Consider the following 12,795-nt stretch of genomic DNA (forward strand, 5'->3'; position numbering starts at 1 on the left):
GCAGCCTCTAACTACGTTCATACGTGAGCACGTACGTGAGGTGCGGTTTGACACGCCTCTGCAGGTCCTTTTCTCTAACCTCAGCGGAGCGAGGTGGTAGCCGAGTGAGCGAGGAGCGGAATGCGGCCAGGTGGCCGATACGGCTTGGTTTCGGGTCTCGTGTGGATCCTCTGAGGTGCTGCCCTGGTCGCTTGGCGAGCACTGCAGTGGAGTGGAGCTGCAGCAGTGGAGTGGAGCTGCAGAGCTGCGAGGACGCAGTCGAGCGGTGGGTGAGTTCCCTAAACATACTGGGGAACAGTGTTGTGGCCGGCCCTACTAGGCAGCAGACCAGACGGGGCGTAGCGAGTCTACGAGCCCGGGTTGACTTCGGGGGCGGAATCCCGCCGCCGGATTGTGGCTGATTTGGTTGCAGGCCACTCCGGTCGAGGTTACAATTTACTGCTCCCCACGACTTTTTTCAAACGCCAGTTGTCTGGCACATAAATATACTCCTTGTGGTGCCGGAGGCGGCCTCGCGCAGCGAAATATTGCACACGCTGGGTGGAGGTGCGGTCTGACACGGCTGTTTGATCTCCCTGCCCCTACTTAGTAGCAGTGTGCACCTCCGTAGTGTCTTGTTTATACAAGAGTTATAGGTGGAGCTAATCAGTGCCATGAAGAACAGACACTAGAGATGGGAGAGGAAGTACTCAAGTGTCGGGACTAATATTTGTCGTAGCCTTAAGTGCACGACTATAATTACAAAACGTGATCCGAGTCCTGGTCTGGTGCCCGGTTGGCCGAGTGATTGCGGGTGGCCTCGAGTAACTTCCCATTGGTGAAATTTTGTTGCACAGGGTCTGTCTGTCCACAACCTTGGAGGTGAATAGGGAGTAGGGAGTAGGTAGTAACACCGAACTTAGCCGATTGAGGCTAATTAGCCCAGTATAGCAAATAATTAGTGCAACACACTAACAGTGCTGAGCTAGGTGGATCTACCGGAATAGTCAGCCCACTATTATCAACCCAAGCGGATAATATCTGGAGACTGTGGGCTGAAGCCTTTGATCCAGAGATAGAACAACAACAGTATGCTAGCTGGAAAATAAAGTGGGCTGAACCCTGCAAATTGTGAGTTGCCGAAGCGAGCGGTCTGGGTACTCGTAGAGAGTCCTCTTGAGACGTCTCTAATGCAATCAGACAGGAACCTGAATCATCCTGTGTACAACTTAAGGAAGACCAAGTCAAGAACAGTTGCTTGGGGTCCCGCTAACAAGAAGGCTGAGATGGATAATCTGATGCCCAAAGTAAAAGCAAAAAAAAGCTCTCCGATTAATCAAGGTGTGATTACTTCCTTCTTTCCCCCACGAGAAATAAACTCTACTACAATTGAAGAAGTTACACCTGACCAACGAGAAAATCCTTTATTGAGTATATCTAATTTCGAAGATATTGACAATAACTCACTATTAGACTTATGTCTAAATATTTAGAGAAAAATGACACCACAACCTGAAGTAAGATTCAATAATAACAGCAGTCTACCGATAGATAAACCTATGAACATACTTTCAGGGACTCCCACGGTCAGAGATCGACTAGAGAGACTCTCCGCATCTCCTAACTTGGCGTTAGCCTCAATGGAAGATGATCCTGATGAAATAATTGACCGTATAGATAAATCTAGTACAGGGCTAGCCGAAATTGCGGAGATTCAGGCATCGGTAGCCTCGCTGCAGTTTGCACTTAAGATCTTGCTGAAAATGTCGGGGCGGATTCTAGCCAATATGGACATCAGGGGAAACCAGGAGAGAACGATTTTTGTCGAAGATGTGGAGGCAAATCTATCTGAGGCAATTTATGCAACAAGTGAGATTGATAAGCAACAAAATTTGGAGATCAACGTGGAGTCAAACAGAGCCGATCCATTCTTCTCCAAAAAACAGAAGCGTTTAGCAAGAAAAACAAACAAGGGCAAAAGAGTCAGTGCCACACAACTAACACCGACAGAGAAGAATGAGAGGGGAATGACTACCAAGAAGAGTAGGAAAAGAGTTGCAAGAGCCAAGAAAAGAAAGGCAGCTCGCGATGGATATTTGACCAGCTGGCTACTCCCCGAACAGGGACTGACAGTGGACCATGAAGAAAGTGTAGAGATTGTGGAAGACACAGAGGCGAGACATAGCAGTGCAGTAGATACAGCTATGGTAACTAGTCAACCGATAATACAGGAAGATCTACCTCTTGAAGTAAGGGTCACTTCGGTCAATAAGAACGAGAAGAAAGGCAGTCGAATATGCCTGATTAAAAATCTATATCAGAGTAAGGTTAATAAATGGCTATCGCGATCAGAGTTTTTGACACGATTATATTCTGTCCCTCAACTGCGGGTACTAATTTCAGATGACTTTCAATTTGTTGAACCACTGAAAGGTCCGAATCCTAATGTCTCAGCCATTCACTGTAAATTTGTAGCCACGACGGATCTGTTAAGAAAGTATAAAGAGGAATTAAAATCAGTAGACGTGGAAGTGGATGTTGACTTAAATGAAATAGATCCCAGCTGCCGGGAGGAAGAGGTTGCCGTTGTTGTGGATACAGTACCCTGCCCCAACATACAGAATGATAAGAAAATAGAAGCGTCTGATGTCCAACAGGTTTTGAAATGGCTGGCTGACGCCCTTCCTGAGATCTTAAGGAAACCATGAGATCTATCTGTTGTATCTTGGAATTGTCGGGGTTTTATGCATTTACTCACACCACAGGGCTCTACGAAATTGTTTGACAAATCCAGCTGTTTCTGCCTGCAAGAGACTTGGACATTGGACCCTTTGGTACTAGATGGGTATATGCTGTTTCACGCTGCTGCCAAAAGAGGTGACAAAGGCAGGCCTTTTGGTGGATTGGTGACAGGAGTGGCTAATACCTTGGGCTCCAGGCAGATTGGCTCTAACTGCGAAAACAACTTACTCGCAGTCGAAGTGATACTTGATGACATAGATTTTTTGTTTTCTTTCTTGTTGGTAAATCTTTACAATCCACCTGGAGCAATATTAAGCGAACATTTGCAAGACTCATTGCAGGATGTGTTGGCAAATTGGACACCTGTAGCTACTAATTCGGGAGTAATGGTTGTGGGTGATTTCAATTGCCATATGAGAGGACGGGTGTGCAAAATGCAGAATTCTAAATTGAAAGAGAAGGGTATTATGGTTCATAACAAAAAAGATATTGAGGGCAGTACCTGGGAATCCCTGTTTGAATCTTGGGATATGATAATGCTTAATGGCAGAACAGCTAGTGATCACCCTGGACAACATACTTGGTCCAACGGTGCTGCTAACAGCACGTTGGACTACATATATATATGTCCAGAGCTTCAAGAGCAGATTGTTGATTTGATAGTTATGCCCAACGTGTGGAGCGATCATGCCGCATTAAAATGTACGATGAGTATTCCTCGAAAACAGCCCTCATTTAGCAATATGGGTATTGTAAAAGTCAATAAGACAGGAACCAGGATTTCCTGGTCAGATAAGAATATCGCACTTGCGGCAGAAACTCTGGGAATAGTAGCGCTTAAAGAGCTACACAAATTTAATGATATGTCCATCAACTCCATAGAAGACTGGATTAGTGCTTTTTCAGGCAAACATGCTGTGGCCCCTATGGGGTGTATGACAAGTAGTGTGGGGAATAAACTACCATTCGATAAAATAATGAGAGACATGAAGCGTAACCTTAGAGCTGAGCTTCGCAGAGCTAAGAAATCAATGGCCCCCGGGGAAGCCTACTATCGGACAATTAGAGCGATTAAAAATAGATAGACCATTAAGGAGAAAAAAAGGGCGGACAAGGTTCTTACCTGGCAAAAATTAGTGAAGACCATATGTGAAAAGAAGACCCGTAACATCTGGTCTCTCTTGAGCGAGGCTCAGGGTACACAGAGGGGAGTATTGGTTAACCCCATTGAAGCGAGAGTGTGGGTCACATTTCTAGAAAACAGAAATATGGTGGGTGAGGAAACAACAATACTGGGCAGGCCGCCTTGTGAGGCCCCATTTTCCGTAACGCACGAGCTCATTTTGAATAAAATCAAAGAGTTAAAATCATCAAGAGCACCGGGACCCAATGGTTTGGCTAATATTGTCATGAAAGTATACCCAGAGTTTTGGGCAAGCTTGCTAAATATCCTGTTTCAGAAAATATTAAAGACAGGTAAAATACCCTGTTCCTGGCAGACGGCAATATTAATTCCAGTCTTTAAAAAGGGCGACAGACTCGACCCAGGCAACTATAGGTTGCTTTCCATGCTTGATGCTACTGGAAAGATATTTGCCTCACTTTTGCTCAATGAGTTACAATCCTGGGCAGAGGGCAAAGGAGTATTGTCTAGATTCCAAAGTGGGTTTAGACAAGGCTACTCCACTGCCCATAACATCATGATCATGGATATTCTGCGAACCAGAGCCTTACGAACTGGATCGGTCCCGCTCTACGCATTATATATAGACTTTACAGCGGCGTTTGATTCCATACCCCGTAGTCGGTTATGGAACAAACTGTATACAATGGGCTGCCCTGATGGCCTAATATATTATCTAAAACTCTTGCATTCAAATAATTCAGTTAAATTGAAATTAGACCAAGAAGGCCATACAACTCAAAAGGTTATACAAAACAGGGGTGTCAAGCAAGGATGCGTAACGGCTCCTTTAATTTATAATCTATATACCTATGACATCCCTGATGCATTAAATAAGGTGAGAAACTGCCCGCCGAAAATTGGGAAAGCTAGCTGCCCAGTACTAGCATACGCCGATGATTTGGTGATATTTGACCACACCATCAGCGGGATGCGAAGATCTGCGGTTGCATTATGGGAATACGCCGAAGAGAATGGCTTAATCATTAATTTAGGAAAAACAAAGATTATGAGATATACAAAAAAAAAGGTCTCCCGCGTGCAACTCATAGTAGGGGTAGTGAACATCACATATGTCCCTCGATATTGCTATTTAGGCATTGACTTTGAAAATACTGGGGATTACTTGGCATGTAAACAAACACGCTGTATTAAAGCTGCACAGTTGACTGCCTTATTTTATAGATTTACGATCAGCCATAGCGGTTTCACTTTATGGGGTATAAGGCAACTCTATATACAGGTGTTCGCCCCGGCGATAATATATGGGCTGGAAGCTCTATTAGAGTCTGACCTTAGATGGCTACAGATTTTAGAGGGTACATTTTGGCGACGTGTGCTTGGTCTACCTCCCTCTATTCCGGTGGCCATCATCAGATTAGAATTGGGTCTAACCTCCCTAAAGGCGTTGGTGTTAAAGAAGAGAGCCGCGTTATATCTCAGAATGACTCGAGATACTAGTAATGATATATTAACTGCGGTACATCAAGAAATAAAAAAGGAAGGCTCGACTTCTTCAATTGTAGATCAGATGAACAATCTGTTCTCTGAAATAGGTTGGCAATCCAGAGATGGTAAATATTCAGATAAAGTAAAAAGAGCATTGAGTAAACGCATTGATCACTGGGATTGGCTGGAGAATTTTGAACATCTTAAGAGTCTGAGCAGCTACCAGTTTGTGCAATATAGACTATTTGAATTTAGGAAACCCCAGAGATACTTGAATATCTGTCCATCTATTAGACTCCGACGGTTCATATTACTGCTTCGCCTAGAACAACTACCTACCCTAAACAACACGGGGAGAAAAGATAGGATGGCCGTCGAGGAACGTATCTGCCGATTATGTAAAGCACATAAGCAGTTGGAGACTGCAAAACATTTGCTGACTGAGTGTTCGGAGATGGCTGGTACTTTTCTTCCCCTTCTTGGTAGCTACGTGCATGAAACTACACATATTGGGGAAGCCCTGTTTTGGCACCATTGCCTTAACTCTAATATTCTACGTCTATTAATAGCTCTGTATACTATTTGGTTGCAAATTGAAATAAGATTGGGTATAACTCTGTAGAGGAATAGGTTTTATGAAGGTAATTCTTATATAGAAGGTATGAAATGTATATATACCTGTGAATAATATGAATCATTTGTTTTAAAATAGTATTTTGTATTGCAAATTATGTGTATTTAAAAATTGTATTTGAATTATGTCAGTATTTTATTATGCTATTTAATGTTAAATTTGTGTAAAGTTTATAGTTTAAACTATAGCACAATAAATATTAAATTATTAAATTTATAATATAGGCAGGTTGGCCCAGATCATTTTCTGTATAAAAGAAGCAGATGTGTACTATTCAGGCACATCACTTCTCCACGAAATACTGGTCGTGGAAGAACCTTAAGTCCGCTCGAGTGTATGATTGTAATTTTGAAACTGATACTCTGCTTGAATTATAGAGCATAGAAGTCTCAACCCCAGTGCAATACAAGGCACACATAAGATGGCTGCCGCCCGGTCACCCTGACTTGGAGATAGTGCAGCGGGGTACAGGCTTTGATCCAGCCAGATAAGCCTTCCGAAGACAACGGCGACCCCCTCCCACACCCCAGTCAGGAGAATCTGGGGGTGGGAGGGGTGTCCCTTTATCCATCCGCACCAAATCGCTAACTGGGACTTACATGAAGACCCTGTCGGCGGAGGAAGCGTGAGACGTGCAGTGGGTCCATCCCAACAACCGACGACACGACCAGCTGCTGACGTGGGACACCTGAACGTCGTCTCACTGGAGGAGTGCCCGGAACAGGGACAAGGCAGACATGGCCGGAGGTAAGCAGACAACGAAGAGAGTGCTGTGAAGTGCACAGTAGTCCGGGAGGGAGCAAAGATACTGCAGAGGGGATGGCCTTGAGGAACTAAGCCCCACATGAACAGCAACAGAGGATGACATACCCCAAACAGGGAAGCCCACCCAGGGATTTCAACAAGGTGCCAGTACCCGTCCCTACAATAGGGAAGGATGTAACAGACGAGAGGGGGAATCCTCAACAGATGCCAGCGGAGACAAACGTCAATATCATAGGAAGATTGGGGCCAATGATGCCACGCTGGGTCTCTGCTTTGGGGGTAAGAGACAAAGATATAGAGGACAAAAAGGTTTAGGTCTATTTGACCTAAAACATTTGACCTAATCACATTGATCTTTTTTTCCAGTCTTTTAGGTCAAAAGAGGTTAGGTCAATTATGCTAATATTGACAAAAAGTGTTCCATATTGAAGACCAAAAGGTCTTGAAGCATCCGAAGAATGTTCTGCCTCCTCATAAATCGAAGAAAGTGACAATTCCTTTCTTGGTAACGGTGCATAATTGTGATCCTCGATGGTGGCGCCGAAATCTTAGACACAGTCGATGTCGTGCGTTTCGACACAGTCAACATTGAGGGCTTGTCTGACGCCTTTGGCGTCGGGGACCTGTCATGGTCTGATGAGTCTTCGGGCTCCAATGGCGTCAATGACTTCTTCCTTGAGGAAGATTTGTCTCGATTCTAGGGGTCCTTCGACCTCTCTCGAGGAGATCTTCCTTTGCCTTCCAGGCCTGACGGCGCACGGCTTTTGCCCTCATCCTTTCTTGTCAAGGTTTTCGACCTGGATAGGCTTTCATAAGTTTGAGGGGGTCATGGTCACATTCTCAACGTGCATAATTTTTAATCTGAACTTCTCCCACTCAGCTGGAGAGGCCGATTTCATTGGCATTTAACCTGGTCTGGGGAGGAACTAGACGACTAAGACAGCAACCCATGGAGCCTTTTCCTTGACTGTCGTGAAGATGGCAAGTGATGAGAACCACTGCGAGATCTCGATCTGTCTTTTTACGAGGAGACATTTTTCTCAACTTGTCTGAAGACTTGACAGGTCGAAGGGGATTTTGACTTACCTGCCGCTAATTTTCCTCATTAATCTTTGACCGTCCTCGATAGGCAGGCCTGACAGTCAAAGGTAGCGCAAGATGAACCGAGGCACCACAAACACATCCAATGGGGGTCCGTAACAGACATCTTTGCCCCACAATCTTGGCACCAATTAAACCCCGATCTTTGAGTCGAAGACGCAGATGATGCCATTTCTCAATAATATACTCGATTGGGAACCGAAGCGTACCATGTTGTATCCAAAGTGATAACTTTTGCGGAAAAACAGAACTGAAGTGAACGATCAAAGCAAGCACTTTATACCATCAATGTCGACATCAAGACGGAGGACTCCGAGCAACATCGAGTTGACAGACGTCAACGCGCAGCGCCCTCTGCTGGAGAAAAAAAAAAATCAGAAACAGTTGAAGTTGGATATGGAAATATAAGATGGGGAATACGTGGGAGGACATAATCCATCTGAATGGAAGGACTCCCTCTCAAGGTCACCTTTTTTGAAAAAAACAAATAGGGAGGTAAAACCGACAACACCTGGCGCTCACTAAACAGTCTTGGGGAAGTGTGTACCAGTCAGGAAAATCACCTTAAGGGTTAGCCATCTAATAGAAAATTAATGAAGGGGCTCAAACTGAGCACCCATGAGATATGTTCAACTAAATTCAAATACCACACCGGAACCACAAACTGGTTACACAAACCTGGCAAGAACTGCATGACAGTGGGGATTGCTAAAAACAAGGCCTGTTCTGGAGCCCTCATGCACACAAATAGCGGCAAGGTAACCCTTCACATTGCCAATCTGTAGGCCTGCTTGGGCTAAAGAAAACAGAGTCCAACAGAGGATAGAGTGCAGGATAAAGGATCCAGGTCTCTTTCACACTAGAAGGAAAAGGTTTGCCACCTGAAGGCCTAAATGGACTTTGTTGCAGGTCTCCGAGCTGAGTGGAGCACATCAAGTACATCATCCAACAAGTCCCACTCCTTGCATCTCGATAGCAAAGCATGAAGTTCCAGGCTGCTGAAGTTCAGATGGAGAACCCGCCCATCCTCTTGGGAGAGCAAGTCAGCTCGCCTCAGTAGGTGCTAGGGAGGGCAGATAGATCTGCCCAGCAACTATACCACGTTCTCTGGGCTCAGTCCGGAGAAAATCAGCATTAGTGTGCTTCCGAACAGCTGCAGTCCGAGGACCAGTGGGATGATAGGAATGCATAAAGGAGGTCAAACGTTCACCTCACCATCAACGTGTCCCCAAAGTTCCCCAACTAGGAAATTCCCTGCAGCAGAACAATTTGCACATCCTGTTGACACTGGAAGGAAAGAGGTCCACTTGAGGAGTCACCAAAGAGAAGATCTCCTCCAGAACTTCCTGACAAGAGCTCCAACTCATGGGAGGCAGAGGTCAGTCTGCTCAATGCATCCCATCTGACATGCTCCTGTTCAGCCAAATGAGTCGCCATCAAGGAGATCCTGTTCTCCAGAGCCCAAAAGCACCCTCTCATTGCTGCTCTGCTCAGAGGCAAGGAGCCCCACTCCACCTCGTTTGTTGAGGTAGTGAATGGCCACTGTGTTGTCCGTCAAGATCAGCTCAGTCTTGCATTTCACAGAGTGAAGGAAAGCAACCAGGGCCAGACTGATCGCTCTCAGATACAGCAGGTTGATGTGCTCCCGAGACACTTTGGGACAGCACAGTCTGATCACCATAAGATCCAACAAGTGAGCACCCCAACCAGTCAGATGTTGACAGGCACAACGTTACTTTCAGCAAGTTGTCTTGCCCGGCACACCATGCTAGGTATTGAGCTAACTGACTCGAGAGCTAAAAAAAAAGGTCCGACACGTGTCTGGAATGCGACTATTGGCAATGAAGCCACTGAAGCGATATTCGCAGCCTTGACTGCAGCACCACTACAAAGCAGGAGGCCAGGAACGCCAAGGGCCGCAGTCATGTCTATGATTGAAGGATATTGACCATCCAGAAAATGTTCGCCACTCTATACTCGGGTGGGAAAGCCCCGCCCAGGCAAGTGTCAAGACTGCCCCGATACATAGGAGAGACTGGGATGGCAGAACCCAAGACATTTTGAAGTTGAGGGGGAAAAACCCAAACTTTGCAAGAGACAGTGCATGTGTGGAGTAGATGTTCTGACACCAGCTCCAGTGAGCGAGCGTGGACGAGCCAGTTGTCAAGTAGGGACAGACAATGCGAGCCCGAGTCGAGCTGCTACCACTGCCAGCAGTTTGATGAAAAACCTGGATGCTGCCGAAATACCAAATGGCAGGATTTTGAATTGGTAATGTTGGCCCACCATGATCGCAGGTACTTCCTGTGCTTCAAATGGCACATGTAAGTAGGTGTCCTGAAAATCCAGGGAAGAAAACCAGACCTGCATATTATGGGATTGCAGAATCTGGGCTACAGTACCCATCTTGAACTTGTTCCTGCGAATTAACCATTTCAGCAGCCGTAGATCCCGAATGGGGCACAAGCCTCTGTCCTTTGGCGCCAGAAAATAGGTGGAGTACCACCCCTTCCCTCATTCTGAGCGCAGAATTAGTTTGATCGATTTATTCGCCAGAAGCTGACTGACCACCTCCAGAGGGGGTCCAGAGAGAGAAGGGTGACCAGTGGCCCATGCTCTGGTGGACGATTGAGAAAAGGAAGGCAATACCCCCGATTGATGACCTGTAGGGCCCAAGCATCGGACGTGGTTGCTGACCACTCCCTGCTGAACAGTGATCGCCTCCCTCCCCCACCGGTGACGGGTGCTGGAGTCTTTCACTGAGGGCGGGTGCTGTGGGCAGCTGAGGTGACAGCTGCCACAAACCCTCCTCGCTGTGAAGCTCTCCCTCTACCCCGGTCCCTCTCGAATAATGTGGGAAAGAGGCCAAACCCCTGCCCGTGACTAGGATTGCGAGTCCAAGAACTTGGCCGTCGCTTTAGACAACTGGTCTTTCTGGAGGGCGTTGGGCTTAGGTCCAAATAAGTTCTGTCTGTCAAAGGGCATATATAGCAGCCTCGACTGGATGTCAGCCACCAACCGTATGTCTTTAGCTATGAATGGCACCCGACCACTGTGCTAATGACCAATGACCTGCTCACACAGTCCCCGATGTTCAGGCCAGATAGCATCATCTGTTGTGCTGCCTCCTTGACATCCGAGACCAGGGACAGAACCCTTCCCTCATCTCGACCCCTCTGGGACGTGCTCTGTCGCATTGCTTACCGCCTACCAGATGCCAAAGGAGAACTTTGCCATGGCACAAGCGGCATTCACGTCTCAGTGCCAGACTGCCTGATCCAAACACCACCTTGACCCACACATCCAGCCCCCTGCTTTCTGTGTTTGGTGGAAGGGACGGAAAAGTAGGGGTCTTCAGTCTTGCCATTGCGGCCTGTGCCATCAGGCTTTCAGGTGCTGCATGGACAAAGAGGAAGGCTGGGTCGAATGGTGCAGGACAGTGCTTCCTGGCGAGATCCCTGGCCACTGAGGCAACAGAGGCAAGTGTCTCCCACACTTCAACGTGGTGGGGGAAGCACCAGTGTTGGAAGGGCAGCAGTGTCTTTGGGACATCATCCAGAATGTCGCAGAGTTCGTATTGCACTCTGGACCTTGACAGCGCCGAGAGACCAGGGGTTTTGCTCACCTTTGCAGCCCGAGATTTTCCAAGTGTTGGTGCTGGCAGAATGTCCAACTCCAGGGGAAGTAGCTAGACTGCTGCCACTTGCAAGTCAGCCTCCAGGTCCGGCATGTCACAACTGCCATATAACTCTTCGGTGAAGGCCCTCTCTTGCCTAGAACCAATAGGTTGAAACCAAAATGGGACCTGGTTGCCTTACTCATCGCATACATCTTATTTTCAACATAAAAGCATTTCTGGGAAGTGGGACGTTTTCCCACTGAGCCCAGGACCTGAGCAATCTCGCTCTCCACTTGGAACAGGCCTAAGGGGTCACAAGAGGGAACCCTGCTGGTCACGGAAGACCCGGTGGGACCATTTGGCCCAAGTCAGTGGCACCTCTGCAAGCACCCACAGGTGCCGGGGCCAGAGCAGCTGGTGCCTTGGGGAAGAGGTAAAGCATCTTCAGGTGAAAACGTAACCATTCCTCCTTCATGAAGGATTGGGAAGTGTAACTGCACCTACCAAACCGGAGAACCCTTTTCTTAGAGGAGGAAGAAAAGTGCCGGTGAGAGGACTGAGCACAACCTCTTTCGGTCCCTCGACCTCTACACACTCAGCTGATCGATTTTCAGAACAAAAAACAAAGACCTTGACCGTGATCGCAGAAACTTAGATACATTGTGAATGAAGGGGAATCATTTTGTCGCCCGCTTCGAAGACACTTTGGCTGCATTGACAGAACGCACGCAGTCCAGGGTGCCATGGCCTTCACCCAGACAATACAAGGAAATACGGAGCAGATTGAAGACAGACTTCTATCTACTGCAGTCCATGCATGCCTTGAACTCGGCCTGGGGAATCACTAGAAAAGCTCAACGAGCATGTTCCTGATGAGCGAACAGTGTGCCCAGAACAAAGGAAAGGATGGCATGGAGCGCAGCGCTGCTACTTATACCCAGAAATAAATTCCAGAGTGGGGCATGTAGAGGCATTAGGCGATCCCACACAGCGCCGCCCCCGGCGGTGGATGGATATCATAGATGAGTAATCCATGGCAAGAAAAGAAATCGATTTGAATAATAGTAATGAAAACGAGGATTTTTTTGGCTATAATCTATTTCAGCATGCCTGCACCACAGTTTGCAAGTAACCCTATGAATAATTCTTATAAAATGGTTATTCTATGTTTTGATCCTGTTCTTTGCTGGGTAAGACAAGCTTAACTTTCTTATTAAGAATAATCTATACAGTAAGCCATCATTAGAAATGAAATCCGTACAACTTTTGAATGAGCCATTTTACAATGCAAGCGCAATTAAATCATTTTTTTAGTTAGTTTGT

General features: G+C 46.6%; 1 protein-coding gene across 5 annotated transcripts in view; it reads right to left on the reverse strand.

The window, feature by feature from the left end:
* Nucleotides 1-12,795, reverse strand: part of LARP4B (La ribonucleoprotein 4B) — a 2,592,412-nt gene that overhangs the window by 2,208,349 nt on the left and 371,268 nt on the right. The gene's annotated exons all lie outside the window — the stretch shown is intronic.

The sequence above is a fragment of the Ambystoma mexicanum genome, chromosome 2q (assembly GCF_040938575.1).
Source record: "Ambystoma mexicanum isolate Mex_15411 chromosome 2q, UKY_AmexF1_1, whole genome shotgun sequence".
NCBI classification, from domain to species: domain Eukaryota; kingdom Metazoa; phylum Chordata; class Amphibia; order Caudata; family Ambystomatidae; genus Ambystoma; species Ambystoma mexicanum.